Source organism: Carcharhinus amblyrhynchos, chromosome 7 (genome assembly GCF_965287045.1).
Source record: "Carcharhinus amblyrhynchos chromosome 7, sCarAmb.v2.hapA, whole genome shotgun sequence".
NCBI lineage: Eukaryota > Metazoa > Chordata > Chondrichthyes > Carcharhiniformes > Carcharhinidae > Carcharhinus > Carcharhinus amblyrhynchos.
This window is the reverse complement of record NC_137330.1, coordinates 121,038,244-121,047,856: the sequence shown is the minus strand read 5'-3', so window position 1 is coordinate 121,047,856 and position 9,613 is coordinate 121,038,244.

The window sequence follows — 9,613 nt, the reverse complement described above, 5'->3', positions numbered from 1 at the left end:
GGTTAAATAATTGACTTCTATCATTATGAAGTGCTTCAAAAGATTAGTCATGGCACAAGTCAATTTCAGCCTCCTGGACTGCCTAGATCCACTACAATTTGCCTACCGCTGCAACTGGTCCACAGCAGAAGTCTGCACTCAACCCTGGAGCACCTAGATAAGAAGGACACCTATGTCAGACTCCTATTCATTGACTGCAGCTCAGTCTTCAACACCATTATTCCCAGAAATTCATCTCCAAGCTCTGAGGCCTGGGCCTCGGCTCCTCCCTCTGCAACTGGATCCTGAACTTCCTAATTCACAGACCACAGTCAGTAAGGATGGGCAACAACACTTCGTCACAATCATTCTCAACACTGGTGCCCCACAAGGCTGTGTTCTTAGCCCCCTACTATACCCCTTATAGACCTAGGACTGTGCGGCCAAATTCCCCTCCAATTCGATTTTCAGGTTTGCTGATGACACCACTGTAGTGAGACAGATCTGAAAAAGTGACGAGACAGAGTACAGGAATGAGATAGAGAATCTGGTGAACTAGCGTGTGGACAATAATTTCTCCCTCAATGTCAACAAAACAAAGGAGATTGTCATCAGCTTCAGGAAGCATACAGGAGAACATGCCCCTGTCTACATCAACTGAGACAAAGTAGAAAGGGTCGAGAGCTTCAAGTTTTTAGGTGTCCAGATCAGCAAGAATCTGTCCTGGTCTCCCCATGCTGACACTATAGTTAAGAAAGCCTACCAATGCCTACTTTCTCAGAAGACTAAGGAAATTTGGCATATCAGCTACGACTCTAACCAACTTTTACACCATAAAAAACATTCTTTCTGGTTGCATCACAGATTGGTATAGCTCCTGCTCTGCCCAAAACTGCAAAAAACTACAAAAGGTTGTGAATGTAGCCCAATCCATCATGCAAACCAGCCTCCCATCCACTGACTCTGTCTACACTTTCCACTGCTTCAGCAAAGCAGCCAGCATAATTAAGGACCCTACACATCCCAGTCTCTTCCACCTTCTTCCATCAGATAAAAGATACAAAAGTCTGAGGTCATGTACCAACTGACTCAAAAACAGCTTCTTCCCTACTGCCGTCAGACTTTTGAATGGAGTACCTTGTATTAAGTTGATCTTTCTCTACACCCTGGCTATGACTGTAACACTACATTCTGCACTCTCTCATTTCCTTCTTGATGAACGGTATGCTTTGTATAACATGCAAGAAACAATACTTTTCACTGTATGTGAATACACATGACAATAATAAATCAAATCAAATCAAAGTAAATCAAATACCTCTGGAGTCTTGAGAAGCTTCTCATTGTTCTTTCTACCAAGAAAACCCTGGGTAAAAGCAAATTACTATGGATGTTGGAATCTGAAACAAAAACAGAAAATGCTGGAAAATCTCAGCAGGTCTAACAGCATCTGTGAAGAGAGAATAGAGCCAAAGTTTTGAGTCTGGATGACCCTTTGTCAGAGCTCTTCATCAAGAAAAATCTGGACTCTGGTTCATATGGTTATCTGCAACTTGAATAATAAGAATCAACAACATCTCTTCATAAAGCATCTTTATAATGTAATGCAAACGCCCAAGGCACTTCACAGGAGCGGTATAAAGCAATGTTGACACTGTCACCTAAGGAGAGTGGAATACTAAAAGCTCAATCAAAGACATAGCTTTTTAAGTAACATACTAAAGGAGAAAAGAACGAGAGGGACACAGAAGTTTAGCGAGGAAATTCCAGAGGTTAGGGCCTTCACATCTGAAGGCCTGGCTGATGGAGATGTTATTAAAATTGAGGATGCTCAAGAGGCCAGAATTAGAGGAACACAGATATCTTAAGAGTTGTGGGGCTTGAGGAGATTACATAGATTGAGGCCATAGAGGGATCAGAAAACTAGGAGCCAAAGTCTTCTCTCTCTTTAGGCAGTCCAATTCCGTTCAATTGGTTCTAAGTTCAATGTGCGATCTGCAGATTTGACCAAATGCAGGTGATGATTGAAGGGTTGGATAGTTGAATTGTTTGAAGTTTGTGTGCCCTGTCCAATGCCTCAACTTCACCTCTGTAAATTCCTGACAAAGCCTGTCAATGGGGCTGATGCTGAACCAGGTGAAATTTCTCTGTTTTGGGCAGTAACAAGCTGGAGACTCTCAGGACTCAGCGAGGAAGTTTGACCTCTTTTGGAATGCTTTGAAGACATCCCCAAAACATTTTTGTTTTCCTCCAAGGAGTTCTCACCCTGACCAGGTTGTGAGGAAGCCAAAGTAAGTCCATGAGCGCAGGGGAAGTTGGGTAAATGGATCTTGGTAAGAATAAGGTCATGGGCAGAATTTTGGATGACCTCGAACTTACAGTGTTTACAGTGTAAAAGGCTGGCCAACAGTGCGTTGAAATAGGCAATTCTGGATGTCAAAAATGCATTGATGAGAGTTCTAGTAGCAGCGAGCTGAGGCAAGGTTGGTGCTACAGTGGTGGAAATAGTAAGTCCGAGGTGATGGTGCAGATATGTAATGGGAAGCTTATCTTGAAGTCAAACATAACACTGTAGTAGTGCTCAACTCCAACCTTGCCTCATGTCCTTACTCTCACCAAGAACCATTTACATGATTGTTTCTCCATAGTCCATATAACATCCATGAGAGCCATGGTTTAGCAACAGTACAATGAAGATAATGCAAGATATTGAGTCATTTATATTTGTATAGAGACTCAGAATGTTTCTGTAAACTGGGATCTTTTTAAAATATATCCTACTTTAAGAGCTGAAAATAAGTCAATTCTAGCACAGAATGTGGGACAAACTGCCCTCCAGTTAATGTGTAAGATATATTATAATTTAGTCAGAAACCTCAGGAGTATTATAAGAAGCCCACCTGGATCATTGACCAATGTACAATGGGAGGAGGCATCAGACAGTGCCATGCGTCTCTGAGGTTACACTACATTTGTCAATGTTATTATAGATCTTCCATGTTCATTTTTCCTGCCATCTGGTTCATCCCTGTCAGATATGAACCAATCACCACTAGTACAGGTCAATCATTGTTACTACACTATATAAATTGTTGGAAAGTATTTTGAGAGACAGGATCTACAGGCATTTATGGATGCAAGGACTGATTCAGGACCGTCAGCATGCCATTGTGAGTGGAAAATCATGTCTCACAAATTTAATTGAGTTTTTTGAAGGGGTAACCAAGAAGGTAGATGAGGGCAGTGCAGTTGATGTTGTCTACATGGACTTTAGCAAGGCCTTTGACAAGGTAGCGCATGGTAGGTTGTTGCATAAAGTTAAATCTCATGGGATCCAGGGTGAGGTATCTAAGTGGATACAAAATTGGCTTCTTGACAGGTTGTAGAGAGTTGTTTTTCAAACTGGAGTCCTGTGACCAGCAGTGTGCCTCAGGGATCAGTGCTGGGCCCACTGTTATTTGTCATTTATATTAATGATTTGGATGAGAATATAGGGGACATAGTTAGTGATTGGTGGCATAGTGGACAATGAAGAAAGTTATCTCCAATTGCAATGGGATCTTGATCAATTGGGCCAGTGGGCTGACAAATGGCAGATGGAGCTTAATTTAGACAAATGCAAGGTGATGCATTTTGGTAGATTGAACCAGGGCTGGGCCTACTCAAATAATGATAGGGTGCTGGGGAGAGTTACAGAACAAAGAGATCTAGGGGTACATATTCATAGCTCCTTGAAAGTGGAGTCACAGGTGGACAGAGTGGTGAAGAAGGCACGTACAAGATGATGAATGATGAATGGGATGGATAGGATAGAGGTGGAAAGGACAGCAGGACTAGAGGGCACAGCCTCAAGATAAGGGGGGGGCAGTTTAGAACGGAGTTGAGGAGGAACTTTTTCACTCAAAGGGTGGTGAATCTCTGGAATTCTCTGCCCGTTGAAGTGGTGGAGGCTGCCTCGCTAAATATATTTAAGACGCGGGTAGATAGGTTTTTGATAGGCAAGGGGATTAAGGGTTATGGGGAGAAGGCGGGAATGTGGAACTGAGCCACGACAGATCAGCCATGATCTTATTGAACGGTGGGGCAGGCTCGAAGGGCTAGAAGGCCTACTCCTGCTCCTATTTCTTAAGTTCTTATGTTGACTTGGCATGCTTGGTTTCATCGGTCAGAATATCGAATACAGGAGTTGGGACATCTTGTTGAAGTTGTACAAGGCATTGGTAAGGCCACACTTGGAATACTGTGTGCAATTCTGGTCACCCTATTATAGAAAGGATATAATTAAACTATTAAAGCAGAGAAGTGATTTACAAGGATGCTACCGGGACTTAATGGATTGAGTTATAAGAAGAGGCTGAATAGACTGGGACATTTTTCTCTGGAGCATAGGAGGCTGAGGGGTGACCTTACAGAGGTCTATAAAATAATGAGGGGCATAGACAAGGTAGATAGTCAATATCTTTTCCCAAAGGTAGGGGAGTCTAAAATCAGAGGGCATAGGTTTAAGGTGAGAGGGGAGAGATACAAAAGTGTCCGGGGGCAATTTTTTCACACAGAGGGTGGTGAGTGTCTGGAACAAGCTGCCAGAGATAGTAGTAGAGGCGGGTACAATTTTAACTTTTAAAAAGCATTCAGACAGTTACATGGGTATGATGAGTATAGAGGGATATGGACCAAATGTGGGCAATTGGGATTAGCTTAGGGATTTAAAAAAAAGGACGGCATGGACAAGTCGGGCTGAAGGGCCTGTTTCCATGTTGTAAACCTCTATGACTCCATGACTCTATGATGTCATATACTTTACCAATTGCATCCTTCCTCTGACATCCTGGGAATTAAGTAAAATCCGGAAACTCCTACCTTCTTGCCTCCTAGCAATTTCTATGACGCTAATCATAAGAGTTCAAAGGTGCATTTCCTGTCGTCTCATTGTAACTTCTATTATGTAGGTTGCAGAGCTCAAAAGTCCAATTTCTCACTGTCTGGACAGGGATCTTAATCGGTGAAAATGAATGATCCTTTACATTCTTAGATTTGAGATCTCGTACTTTCCATGACTTGTAACTGACAGTAACTGTGCTCTGTGACGGTATTGTTTTAAAAGAATGTGGCCTGTCTACTCAGCTTACCTCGTGGCAGCCTACATTTTGGTATAAAATACATCTGAAATACATTTTTAAATTGAAAACGTTTAAATCTTTTAACTGGTTATATCCGCTTCGATGTAGACGGTACCTTCTGTAATATAGTTAAAGCAGTTTGTGATTCTTATCCAAAGTTAATCCACTCAATTTTTAGTGCAAAGAACAACAAAAATTACAACACAGGAACAGGCCCTTTGACCCTCCAAACCTGCACCAACGATGCTGCCTGATTGAACCCCTCCCCCCCGGCCCTTCTGGGGACATTATCCCTCTATTCCCATCCTATTCATGTATTTGTCAAGACACCCCTTAAAAATCACGACTGTATCAGCTTCCACTACCTCCCCAGTAGCGAGTTCCAGGCATCCATCGCCCTCTGTGTAAAAAAAGCCTTTTGAAATTCTTTAACATTCTGGTATATACTCAGATTCCTCTTCAGCGTATGCTTTCTGATACAACTGTTTTATTTCTATATCTTTCTGTTGTAACTCTGCCAATGTTCCCGAACTAAAAATATCCAGCTCATCCTCCACCTATTCTTGTTCTTTTGCAATCACCTGATGAAAAATTGTTTCTGATAATTGAACTTCAACTTTCTTAGCTTTATTCTTTGATTTCTCCTCTTGTCTTAATCTGTAATTTTGTGACCTTGTTATTACGCAATCAGGAAAAATTGCAGGATATGCATCTTTCAACATCTCCATTGGCTTTTCAACCACATAGGTATCACTCTCACCTGTGATCCAGCTATACTGTTACTCAACATAAACTGTATTCCTGGACAAGATAATTTCTCTATTACTCCTTCTACCACTTCACCACTCTTCACTGGACTCTTGTATAAGAGAACACTACTCTTTTCACCCTGAATTCCACACATTAACACTTTTTCTGGCAATGTTCCTTCCAAACTACATAACTCCTCATCTCTTATTATCAAAGATTGACTTGCTCCCGAATCTCTTAAAATTTTATCTTCTTTACCTACTCCTCCTGGTACACATGAGTAAACCTTACCCACACAAGTAAATTCTTTAAAGAGATCTGGCATCTTTTCATCAATCAACTCCTTATCAGGCTGTACCTTCTGTTGCACCTCCTTCACTTCGATTGGATTTTCTCGTACCACTTTAACAAACCATTGGCTTATTCTGTTTTACCACATCAGTCTTCCCAGTGCTTTTCTTTAACTGCCAATACTGCGACTTTGCATGGCCTAATTTATAACAGTACAAAACATCTGAACATCTTTTTATTTCTCTTCCACCCTCCTATATTTCCTTTTTAACCTGAAATAAACTGTCTTTATTATCTCCACACAAAATCTCCTCCACCTTTATCACCTGAGGATTTCTCTTTTCCCCAGTTTATGTCCCTCACAGGCTGAAACTGATGTCAGAAACCAAACCTTGATTTATGAACAGTAAGAAGTCTCACAACACCAGATTTAAGTCCAACAGGTTTATTTGGAATCATGAGCTTTCAGAGCACTGCTCCTTCCTCAGGTGAGCAGCACTCCGAAAGCTTGTGATTCCAAATAAACCTGTTGGACTTCAACCTGGTGTTGTGAGACTTCTTCCTGTGCCCACCCCAGTCGAATGCCAGCATCTCCACATCCTGATTTATGAACTAGAAACATAGAACATTACAGCACAGTATAGACCCTTCAGCCCTCAATGTTGTGCCGAGCTATGTCCAATCCCAAGATCAAGCTATACCCTTCCTCTAATTATTCCTATTGGATAGGCTCCATGTGCCTATCCAATAACCGCTTGAAAGTTCCTAAAGTGTCCGACTCCACTATCACAGCAGGCAGTCTATCCCACACCCCAACCATTCTCTTGAGTAAAGAATCTACCTCGGACATCCCTCCTAAATCTCCCACCATGAACCTTATAGTTATGCCTCCTAGATCCACCCGAGGAAATAGTCTCTGCATGTCCACTCTATCAATCCCTCTCATCATCTTATAAACCTCTATTAAGTCGCCTCTCATCCTCCTCCGCTCCAAAGAGAAAAGCCCCAGGTCCCTCAACCTTTCCTCATAAGACCTCCAAACCAGGCAACATCCTGGTAAATCTCCTCTGCACTCTCTCCAATGCTTCCACATCCTTCTTATAATGAGGCGACCAGAACTGAACATAATATTCCAAATGTGGTCTCACCAATGTCCGGTATAGCTGCAGCATAACCTCACGGTTCTTAAACTCAAACCCCCTGTTAATAAACGCCAACATACTACAAGCCTTCTTCATGGCTTTATCCACTTGACTGGCAACCTTCAGAGATCTGTGAATATGAACCCCAAGATCTCTCTGTTCCTCCACATTCCTTAGAACCTGCCATCGACCCTGTAATCTGCATTCAAGTTTGTCCTACCAAAATGAATCATCTCATACTTATCAGGGTTAAACTCCATCTGCCACTTTTCGGCCCAGCTCTGCATCCTGTCAATGTCTCTTTGCAGCCTGCAAGAGCCCTCCAACTCATCCACTACTCCACCAATCTTGGTGTTGTCAGCAAACTTACTAACCCACCCTTCAGCCCCTTCTTCCAAGTCATTGATAAAAATCACAAGAAGCAGAGGACCCAGCACTGATCCCTGGTACACTGCTGGTAACCGGCCTCCAGTCTGAAAATTTTCCCTCCACCACCACCCTCTGTCTTCTATGATACAGCCAGTTACTTATCCAACAGCCAGTTATTTATCCTAACTAATTCATAATCATGCCATTTCTGCTGCTAACCTCACAATTTTAATCTTCTGCTCTTTCACATGAGTTCTCTCTACATCAGGAAGTGAATTTTTAAACTCCTCCAAAATAATCATTTCTCTCAGAGCTTCATACATCCAGTCTATTTTCAAAGCCCTTATCCACCTATTACAATTACTTTGTTTGATTCTTTCAAATTCTATATACGTTTGACTAGGTTCTTTCCTTAAACTACTAAAGCATTGTCTGCTTTATAAACAAAACAAACCCATTTAAACCACTGAAGGAGCAATAAAAAGGACTTTGAGCAGATGGCCCAGCAACAATGAAACCAAAACAGCTTATAGCTGCAGAGAACATGATTTTTACAAAATTTTTAAATGTACACTAACGCCACAGATGCATTAACTGAAGTTGGTCAAGTTATAGAACATAGAACACTACAGCACAAACAGGCCCTTCGGCCCACAAGTTGCGCCGATCATATCCATACCTACCAGGCCATAGAACTATCTGTAACTCCCAATCCCATTAAATCCCATGTACTCATCCAGAAGTCTTTAAAAGACCCCAGTGAGTTTGCCTCTACCACCACTGACAGCAGCCGATTCCACTCACTCACCACCCTCCAACTGAAAAACGTACGCCTGACATCTCCTTTGTACCTGCTCCCCAGCACCTTAAACCTGTGTCCTCTCGTAGCGACCATTTCAGCCCTGGGAAATAGCCTCTGAGAATCCATCCTATCTATTCCTCTCAACATTTTATAAACCTCTATCAGGTCACCTCTCAACCTTCGTCTCTCTAGGGAGAAGAGACCTAGCTCCCTCAACCTATCCTCATAAGGCATGCCTCCCAATCCAGGCAACATCCTTGTAAATCTCCTCTGTACCCTCTCAATAGCTTCCACATCCCTGAGGTGACCAGAACTGCGCACAGTACTCCAAGTGGGGTTTGATAGAGGGTGAATTCTCGGAGGCTATTTCCCAGGGCTGAAATGGTCGCTACGAGGGGGCACAGGTTTAAGGTGCAGGGGACTAGGTACAGAGGAGATGCCATGGGATTTAATGGGATTGAGGGTTATAGATAGGCCTGGTAGGTATGGATATGATCGGCACAACTTGTGGGCCGAAGGGCCTATTTGTGCTGTAGTGTTCTATGTTCTATTATTTTTTTGATTTAAAGTTGCTTAATTTAAAGTATGCATTCGTTGATTGTTTTCAAGCAAATAACACACTCCATGCTGTTTTATGGATTGGAATTACCTAATCAAAGTCAATGGACCTTTCGTTGGTCCGTCAAATTGTTGTCCTGCCCACTACAATTCCTGCAGTCCTTGGTTAGATGGCACCAGTAAGGTAATAGTTGTATCTTTTCAATCCCGGAACAGAATGGCACCAAAGAGGTATACCTCTACAACCCTAGGATTAAGAGGCCAGATTCTAGAGTAGGATGAGATGGGTATGGAGTGGCTTTATATCTTCAATTCTGGATAAGGTCGCACCAATATGGGGCAGTTGCAGCTCTGTTTGAGGGATTTAGGATAACCTGGGACTAAAAGGCTAATAGATTAAGATAAACTAATTTAGAGTGAATACAGTATAATAAAAATACAAAGTACCTGAAGTTACAGAGGTAAACTTTGCATAGAAACACATATAACCATTGTTAGAGAATTTAAACATGTATTTTTGAAAAACATATTATTCTGTACATCTTGGCCAATTACAGACTGCTCTAAGCATGATGGGATATACCTGAGCAAGAACAGCCACA